Source organism: Sinohyriopsis cumingii, unplaced genomic scaffold (genome assembly GCF_028554795.1).
Source record: "Sinohyriopsis cumingii isolate HCF-2022 unplaced genomic scaffold, ASM2855479v2 utg000229l, whole genome shotgun sequence".
In the NCBI taxonomy this organism is placed as follows: domain Eukaryota; kingdom Metazoa; phylum Mollusca; class Bivalvia; order Unionida; family Unionidae; genus Sinohyriopsis; species Sinohyriopsis cumingii.
This window is the reverse complement of record NW_028315879.1, coordinates 8,753,359-8,763,189: the sequence shown is the minus strand read 5'-3', so window position 1 is coordinate 8,763,189 and position 9,831 is coordinate 8,753,359. Positions and strand designations below refer to the sequence as shown.

The window sequence follows — 9,831 nt, the reverse complement described above, 5'->3', positions numbered from 1 at the left end:
TGCATCCATATTTCCTCTAATTGTTAATGATCAAACTAATGCAACTGGGAAAGTACGGTTTGATTGATCGAAAGCTAAAGAAAACTTGCGTCGGAGCTTGCTTATTTTGTCTTACTCGTCGTCCAAGCTGTCCTTCATTTATCATGTTACCTATCCACTGAAATCATCAACCTTTTGGAACTCAATGTTTGTGACGTTCACACTTTGAGGTAGATGTATTTATATCTATTTGTTTGTAGAAGAATGTAAAGATTTTATGAATGCATCATATTCTGATTGCACAAACAGCCTAAACACGCACACATTTTCATGACATTTACTTTGTTTTTGTCTTAGACCAGAAGACCATAACGCAGATCTTGAGGATTGTATTAAACAATCAAGGGTATGTAGCAGAATATGTCTAATTATTACCACATCTATTGAAATGCACACGTATGCTTGTATGTCTTTAGTATGTTTGTAACAACATAGCCCCAGGACTGGGTGGAATTGCAATAAATTGTATTGTTTTATTACTGCTGTGGTAACCATCTGCAAGAGAAATGCCATACTTGTCTTCTGTTTCGATTTTGAACAGTTTTATTAACAACTAAATTGTGTACTAAGATAAATTGTCATTGAGTTGGTGCGAGTACATTTGTAGCGTCTGAATTTTGGAATATACAGTTAAAAGCAGTAACCACCAACCCACGAGACGCTGCTGGCAAGCTTTCTCACATACCCACATTGGCCGAATCCAAGACTCGAACCCACGCAGACAAAGTTGAGATAGCAGTGATTCGTAACGGAGAGCGATTTAGACAACTCGGCCACTTGGGGCCCACATACATACATACATACATACATGCATGCATGCATGCATGTATGCATGCATATATATATATATATATATATATATATATATATATATATATATATATATATATATATATATATATATATATATATGTGTGTGTGTGTGTGTGTGTGTGTTTGTGTGTATGTATGAATGTGTGTGTGAGTGTGTTCTGCATCAAAGGAGCTTTTATAACTTAATGTAAAGAGTTTTTGGAGTGAGTGGTATATAAAAACATAACACGAACCAACGTCGTTCACGAAGGACATAAAGAATTCTATTCTAAAATCATTGAACCTTGGACTTTTCTTATTGTCATATATTTTTGTTGCTGATATTTCATCAGATGAGGTAATTACACTGTTCATCGATTTTGTTAGGAATAACCTGATAGTTGAGAAGAGACTCAAGATAAACCGATCTATTTCACGAAAGAGTTAACGGTTCCTTTGCAATTTTATTACTTTTAAAATTTTCCCTCTTTCTTGGTATTAGTTCCATTGCATTTTGTCTTAAAACAGACATTTCTTCATCTAAAAACTGTAGCTTAGTGGAATCCAATCAAGATGGATAAGTTTTTGAATGGCTGACTGGATCCATAATATGAAAAATTGTAATGAGCAGGTTTGGGATTTAAACACAAATTTCATTAATTAAAGATTTATCACCGAAAGTCATATTTTGTCCAATGTAAGGTAGAAACTAATTCAGTGTTGTAAGATATTGAAAATATGTGTCATTAATACAGTCCCGGTGGCTAAGTGTTTAGCTTGTCGAACGCACAACCGTTTCGAATTCTACCATACGGCGAGCAGTTGTCATCTTCCGTGATGTGTCCTGGGGCAAGGCACCTTGCTCAAATTTCCTCGGCACTGAATACGCTACTACGTGTCTTGATGTGCGGTAAAGTAACGAACCAAACATAAAACAGGACTATGAAATGAGGAAAGTTACAAACCATTGAACATACAAAGAGCTATAAACAGAATATAAATTAGAGAGGGAACAAATGGTTTCGATTATTTACATAACAAAATTATTCCAGCAACCATCACGTCATTCTTGAAATTTTAATAACCAAGTCTCTGATAACAGAATATTCAGGCAATGACTCAGTTGTACAATGGTAGTGCAATTACGAGTTGAGCATCAAACGTTGAACATATCTCATCCAGAGGTGTATCAAGCTAGTTTATGTTCAAGCATGCATATAACTTCACCTATACACCGAATCGTATAAATTCTAAATTTGTGAAGTAGTTTAGGGTTTAATTCACACGCTGTCCAGTACAAATATTCTAATTGTCATTATAATTAAAATCAAAAACATATCCGAGCATTTTGTATTTAAAATATTATAAATGTACTGGACAACACATTTACAAAAGTCTTACGCATTCAAATTATTGTGGTCATGAATATAACGGACGAGTAACATCATCACGGACTAATTCAAAAATGCTTTATGAATCTACCATAATATATATTTCTGGTTTGATTACATGAATTTATATATGCAAAACGCGGGAACGTAAACCTTACGATCGACCAAAGGTTTCAGATTGAGCTATTATACATGCATCTTTCAAGAGGGGTCATGTGCTTTTTCATTGTTAGGATGATATGTTAGGACAAAAATATCGTAAAAACCGAACTAGTCTAATTTCGCTGCCATGGTGTAAGCGTGAGCTAAGTGATTTCCCTTGGCACGATATAGCCTTGAAGTATTTCTGTGTCAAAAGACATACAAATCAAACGAAAACAAGCTGAAGCCAGGCAATTTTTTTTATGATACCCTGTCTTCTCCATAAACGACTTCTGCTATCACATAGATCTGGGTAATATAATTCTTGCGATCTTGAATTACAATAATAAATACAACTTGTAGTCGTCTCATCTTACGACGTTTTCTGCTGTGGATTTGCGATACTCTGCACGGATATCTGTGCAGTACATATTTACTATTATTTTTAACGATACAATTTGATAATTATACTGACTTTCATTGCTTTTCAGTGCTTAACAATTGTTTTAGTCTTTGACCAACAAATAACTTTATTATATTATTACGTGTGCCATTTTTTCATTCATATATTTTTACATGTGAAAAATATATACTAGCTGCAATTGTTTGTGTATGCCAACAATAGTTGTACCTGCAACAACATAAAAGTGTCCTGTGAACAATAACAAATAAATAGAAACTGCCTTACATTTCAGACATAAAACATTAGCGTTGATAAAGAATATTAACCCGACATTTCTCTGAAGCTATTTCCGCTTACTTCCGTTACAACATCAACAAAAACATGTTGTGGTGCGTTGCCTGATTGGACTTACATTGTTTTCAGATAGGGTCAAATAGTTTACAAAATGGCAAAAATGTAATTTACTGTGACAGATTAGGTCAACTCAGTCTTTCCGCTTAATTCCTTACCTGTGTGTGCATGATCAGGCTATGAAAGGGAAGTGGATTTAAAGGGTGAGGGTGAACGTGCTGTGGAGAAAAGCGGACTTCTTCTTCTAAACTTCGATTCTGGGTCAAGTTTTTTTTTAACATAATAATCATAAAAGTTTCTTTTCCTACCTTTATGCTGGCTATATTTCATCATGTGGACCAAAAACTATAAATACGCCACTTTTAAAAATATCATGTTTTTGGTACAGAAGAACGAAAAATATCCGATACTAACGTAGTAAATGAAAATATCCTCTATTTACAAGAAAATGAAAATAATATATAGCTCAACAGATTGTAAATCAGTCATTTATTGAACGGGTAACACATCACATTTCTTTGTTTCTTTTCGTAAATAAATATGATCACAATATAAGAAACTCTTAGTGTTTATGTCACAGTTTTGTATGGTAGGTATGGTATGGAAGGTATGATAATATACACTTATATGTCCTAAATGAAATGCCCGTGTACGTGGCTAGAAAAATTTAGCGGCAGGTATATTTAGATATGATATGACTATAAAGAAGCGTTATTGGAAATTAGTTTGCAAAGACTACGTGAACAAATTGTTTACAAGATATTGAAAGCTACACGTGTTAGGTAAATTTGGTTTCATGTAACAAAAAGTCTTTAGGACACACGGTACTAATGATATGGAAAAATGGGAACAAAGCTATAAATGGTTGAACATAAAATAGAGTATACATGGGTTTGGCTTATCAGGATTGGTTAATAATGTAAGTTATGTTTTAGGAAAAAGAAACTTTTGAGAGCTTATCCTAGTTGTCAGTGAAAAAAAATAGGAACATTGTTTTATTTATGTAATTTCAGTCCTTTACCAGTCTTGAGTTTGGAACACTCATTACTAAAATTAGCACCTGACTCTTTGGTGCGGAATTGAAAGCACATGTTACAAACACATGCAGATCCAGAAAATGCCGAGACCCATCTCCTTTCCTCTACACTGAAGCTGACAACCAGGTTTCATTTACTCCGATAAATATAGGTTTGATCATGGGCACTAAAAAAAATTAAGCTATTGATTTTTTAATATTCAGGTGTTTGCATAGGTTTACTACGGTAACTGAATAAGTACCGCGAGTTCTATAGAGAGCCACAGCAATACAGTGACTCCACATATGCAAGTGCAATTACCTTTACTATAAATGCAATCATGTGGTTTTATTTGTGGAAACCAAGCAAAATATATACCTTTTGTAAACTATAGAGTGACTTTCAGTGCGATATTAAACACATATTCAGATATATCAACTGTTGCCGTGAAGGGGAGAGGGAGAACAGTGTGTAGATTTGACTATGTTAGATGGAATGTTTTGCACTTTGATTTATATCTAAGTAATACATATATACAACGTATACAATTTTCAAAATATAGAGTAATTACAGTAAGCAATATGATATTTTCTAGTTGTGTTTTGAAACATAATGCTTCAGATATGATCACTTAGGTCTTTTCCACCATTCTTAATAGTGATGACCTCTCGTGACTTTGCATCCCGCTAATTTCTTTCAGTCAATGATTTGAAAGTTTATATTTTGCATATTAATGGACTTGTGTCTACCTTTAGTTTTAAATTATACGTCATATTTTTGAGGTTTTTTAGGTAATTTGTGTCATTTAAATCTCTTTTTTCTGTAATAATACCTGTACATATAGAAGGTAACCTTGGCCCTTTACTCACTAATTACATAATATGACAAGGCTGGAATTATCTTTCAACATTAAATTGAAGAGCGACAAATGGTGAATTTAAAAAAGATGATTCTTATTAGATGGCTTTATTTTAATACTTTTTTCTGATTTTCTTAAATAAAGCTCAAATATTTAAATGTTGCCTGAAATGCACCATTGCTTTTTAGGTGAACATGAATTTGCAATAAAATTTAATATTCACTAATGTAATTTTTTACAAGCAGAACTATGCACTTTGCTTCCTTATGTATTGAACTATTCCTAGCACTGTAAAACAATCAAGGGTGTATATAGGGCAAACAGTACTAATGAAATTAGTACCGTTAGTCGTATAGTTGACCATCTAAATGGATGTCTATTTTGTCCATTGGAATCTATGTCTTAATAACAAAGAGAACATATGGAACATATCGTCTCTGTACGATATATTCTCAAAAAACACTAACAATATGCGCTTCAGGTATCTCACATTTAACCCAATAATACTGGTCCTAACTTATCTCCATCGCCATTAATAACGACATAAAAAGTCTTTGCATTTAAATCACTATGGAATGTTAATATCTTACAAGAACTCTTTCAAGTTCCTTCTTGAAGAATGCAGCCAGTATCATAACTCAAAACGAAATTAAATTATTGTTTTAAAGTTAATATAATTATGTCTAAAACGATGTAGGTTTTCCATTCTTAAATTAAAAGAAAACATTAACACCTATATAATAATATAACGTATCTAAATGAAATAACTGGAGACATGCCAATGTAAACAAAGCATTATTCATTGTTCAATTTGTGTTTTAGATGACACAAGAAAAATGGATTCGCTTGGTCTTAACCATTGTGGTGCTGACTTTGGAGAAAGGTACGCAAACTCAGTTTAGATCGAACATTGATATCACAGAATACCAGCATATTTGGTTTTTCAGTACTATCACTTGTATACATTTTATTTAGTGCCTAAAATATAATTACATCCTTCAAACGTATCAGAACAAAATATAAACTACCGTTGAAAGATAAGTCTTCATAATTCCTGTTCATTTTCTTCAATTATTTTCTCTAGCAAAAGTTATGAAACGTCAAGATAAGTGTGATAAAATCCCAAACTACAGTAATTACTCATTCTACATTTACATCTAAGATACATAGTCTACAAAGATGACTGATAAACGAAATACGATCCTAACATACAAACTTAACAAATATTTGCGAAACCATATCATCTACAGAGTATCTTTGTTAAGATGTTGTAAGAACATGTATTTAATGTCAAATTATTATTTCTCTCTAGCAGTATTAACACACACACACACACACACACACACATATATATATATATATATATATATATATATATATATATATATATATATATATATATATATATATATATATATATATATATATATATATATAATACATCGTGAGGGTCTTTGGGTTTATTTTTTATCTCATTAATGTTCTTTGTTAATTATGATTGTGCTCTAGAAAAATCATTCTGATAGGTTCCCCAAAACATGATTCGTATTGTACAATGAGATATAATTAACGATATAATTCAAGACGAAATTACAATCGGTCCTTCTTCATGTCTTCAACATTTCCGTCTAATCCAAGGTTAAATCGAATATGCCAAAAGATTAAAATTAACGTGGTTAGTAACTTTCTTTCTTCCAGATTCTAATACTATTATCACACTCATATTTGTAGCCAAAGCAACAACTGTTTCCGTCGTTGCTACATCCGCTGACTCAAGTTTTGCGTCTGCTACTACAGAGACTGCTACGAGTAGCATCGTCGCTTCCTCTACAGTTTCGGCATTTGCAAGCATTGTCTCTTCATCTGCAGTTCCAGGAAATCCAAATATTGTCTCTTCATCTACAATTCCAGTAGTTTCAAGCATTGTCTCTTCCTCTAGAGTTACAGTCCTTCCAAGTTCGATTAATCCAACTCCAGCACAATCGTCCGAGACCATACAATTATCATCGTCAGTGGCGACAACTACTGATCCACAACAAGGGTCGGATAACAGTACCATGACAAGCAAAAATGGTGGCGTCAATCCTATTTCAGCGAATATACCGATGGTAATTGCATTGTTATCATTATCACTGTATTTCAGAATATAGATAGACAATTTGTTTTTGGTGAGACAAATACTTATTACTACAATTTTGTAATCAAATTATTTTAATATATTTGTTAGCTTTATCATGCGTTGAAGAATATTTATTATTTGGAAAAGGGCCACATTTCAATGACAACAGAAATAACAGACTAGAACAAACATTTTGGAAATATGTTATTTAATGTTTACTTACGTCTCGAATGAAAACAATGTTGTACATGTTACAATAGTTTCAAATGTTCGTTTTAATGGAAATTGGACGTAGAGTTGTTGTCAGTGCGATACTCTAAGAAAATAAGTATTTTTTCTACTTAGATTGTAAAAGATTTCCACTTTGAAAGGCTTTATGACAAGACTTTTAAAGGATCTTTGATGTAGCTTTATGACAAGTGGGAATAAATTAATACATCGTTTTCCTTTGTCACTGTCTTTACTTTCTCAACAAAAATCCACTCTTTAGTATAAAACGTAATTAGCCCAATCGTATCGAACATTTAGCCTTTCATAACTTTGCTCATGGATTAATATTTTAATAAAATTGAGAACTAGTAACCGCAGTTCATAAATCAATCATATTAGTGTAGCAATATCCATTTTAAGAAATTGTTCCTCATAGCATCTTTAGGTGATGGAGTGGGCACATAAGGGACTACTTATTACCTCAATATCAGACATTAACGGGTTGTATCCAGTCTCTAATAAGGACCCCATTGTACATTTTAACAAAATAACGAACTGGTATTTGTTTGTCTTTCATTTTCGCTAATAGCTCCCTATAAGAAACAGATTTGGAGCTTTAGCTCATGTTCGACAATTAGTATTTGTAGTTTGTAGCCCTGATTAAAATAAAGATAATGAGTATTTAAAAGAGACATTGTAATCAACATCGTTTGATGGATCAAGACCAGGAACAAAGGTAACCTCATCAAAAGACTGTTCAATAAAATTGTCATTTAAAGTAATAATTTCCTGATCAACATAGTTCTCAAGAGCTTTTTTTACCATAGCTCCAGTAACAGTAACTGCAGAAGCATATATATACACCAGGCATCTTTTCTCGATTGGATACGTTTTTTGAGCGAAACAAGGGCTCTCAGTTACAAGTTGATTAATCACAAACTTATCTCCAATTAAATCATTGCTTAGTAATAAATGAATTCCCTCAATGGATAAAGAAATCACTGATCTCATTGTCACGAGTCCTGAAACTAAGTATAATAACAACACCATGGAGAGAGACAATTAACAAATCGCACTCTAATCCCAGAATAAGAAGAGTCTCACTTGAAGACAAATTCTCAAAGAAAGGGAAACTATCCGATAAAATATTACCCCGTGACATTCACATGTCCTTTACAATTGTGAAAAGAATAGGCTTAGCAGAATCAGCAGCAAGTGAAACTGAACCTTTCGGCATGAATGGTTCATAATTGTCCATAATAAAATTAGACTTTTCTTCAATGACCAAATGTATCATTTCCAATATATGACCGTGACATTAACCTCGTAGAACTAAGAGCATTTGAAACGGCTCTATCTATATTTTGTTGCTTTTTTATTTTAATTTATATCAATAAGAAAAGACTTGCCGTATTTTCTTGCAATATGTGTAATTATGTAGAGAAAATGATTTCTGATCAGTCTTATTAGACGCTGGATTCCTATGATATGCGGCAGATTTACATTTGAAGTACTCATATAGGACTAAGATGAGTTGTAAAAAAATAACTACTAAGAGAGAAACTCATTCACAATCGAACATTGGCGAGTCAAGGAATAATCATGAGCTGTGCGAGCAGCATCAATATGTGTCAAATTTACTTTGGATATAACTCATTTGCTCCAAAAGTTGTCTAAGGTTATCATAATATTTAACAAACTAATTGGCTGAGCGTAATTCTCTCAAACATTGGTTCTTTTTCACATGTGAGACCAACATGAGTCTGACAAGTTTGTTTTTCAACCATACCTAAGCCTTTGTCGACATGCCTCAGGTATCAACTCATATCCTTTCTAGATACATTCCTGAACCACATCACAATTATCACTTTTTGTAGTAATAGTGAAATGTATGTATCACGAGTTATGTCAATAAGTACATTTTACAATAACAAAGTCAAGTTCTCTCTTGGCCATTCCTATTTTCAGTAATTTTTCAAAGTGAGGAAAAGAAGTATCAGCTTTATTTTTCGAAAAGGGCATATTAACATGATATTTATTATAATATCGAAACATTTATGGAAAAGAGAAAAGCGCTTTCTGCTTGCCAGTTCTAATTACCTTAATTTTAATTCCATTTCTCTAACTTCTTCTTTCTTCGCATTTATCTTTCTTCTTGCTGCATTAACGTTTTTATCCTCTCTCTCTCTCTCTCTCTCTCTCTCTGTCTGCCTTTATATTTCTCTCTTCCCTCTATATCTCTGTATTTGCAATTTTCTATCTGGAACTTGAGTCTTATTAAGTCTAATTCCCTCTTTTTACTGTAATTCCTTTTTCAAAGATTCAAACCCTTCCTGGTTCGGAAGAAATTCCTCGACTTTGTTGTGAAATCTTGTTGGTTTCGATAATGTTTTCTCAATACGTGAAAATCAAATTATCAGGGACTAAGAAACTTGCGAAATTTTAATTTCTAAACCAAGTTTAATTTCTCTAAATATTTTTTACAAATTCGTATCCCAGAAGACCCCTCG

The 9,831-nt window shown here is 32.8% G+C and overlaps 1 long non-coding RNA gene across 1 annotated transcript; it reads left to right on the top strand.

Moving 5' to 3' along the window:
• The first annotated feature begins 334 nt into the window (after positions 1 to 334).
• On the top strand, positions 335 to 7,540 carry LOC149774529 (uncharacterized). The gene is made up of 3 exons (XR_016416845.1): positions 335 to 385; positions 5,815 to 5,875; positions 6,724 to 7,540. It is a non-coding gene; the product is annotated as an uncharacterized LOC149774529 (long non-coding RNA).
• The last annotated feature ends 2,291 nt before the right edge of the window (positions 7,541 to 9,831 follow it).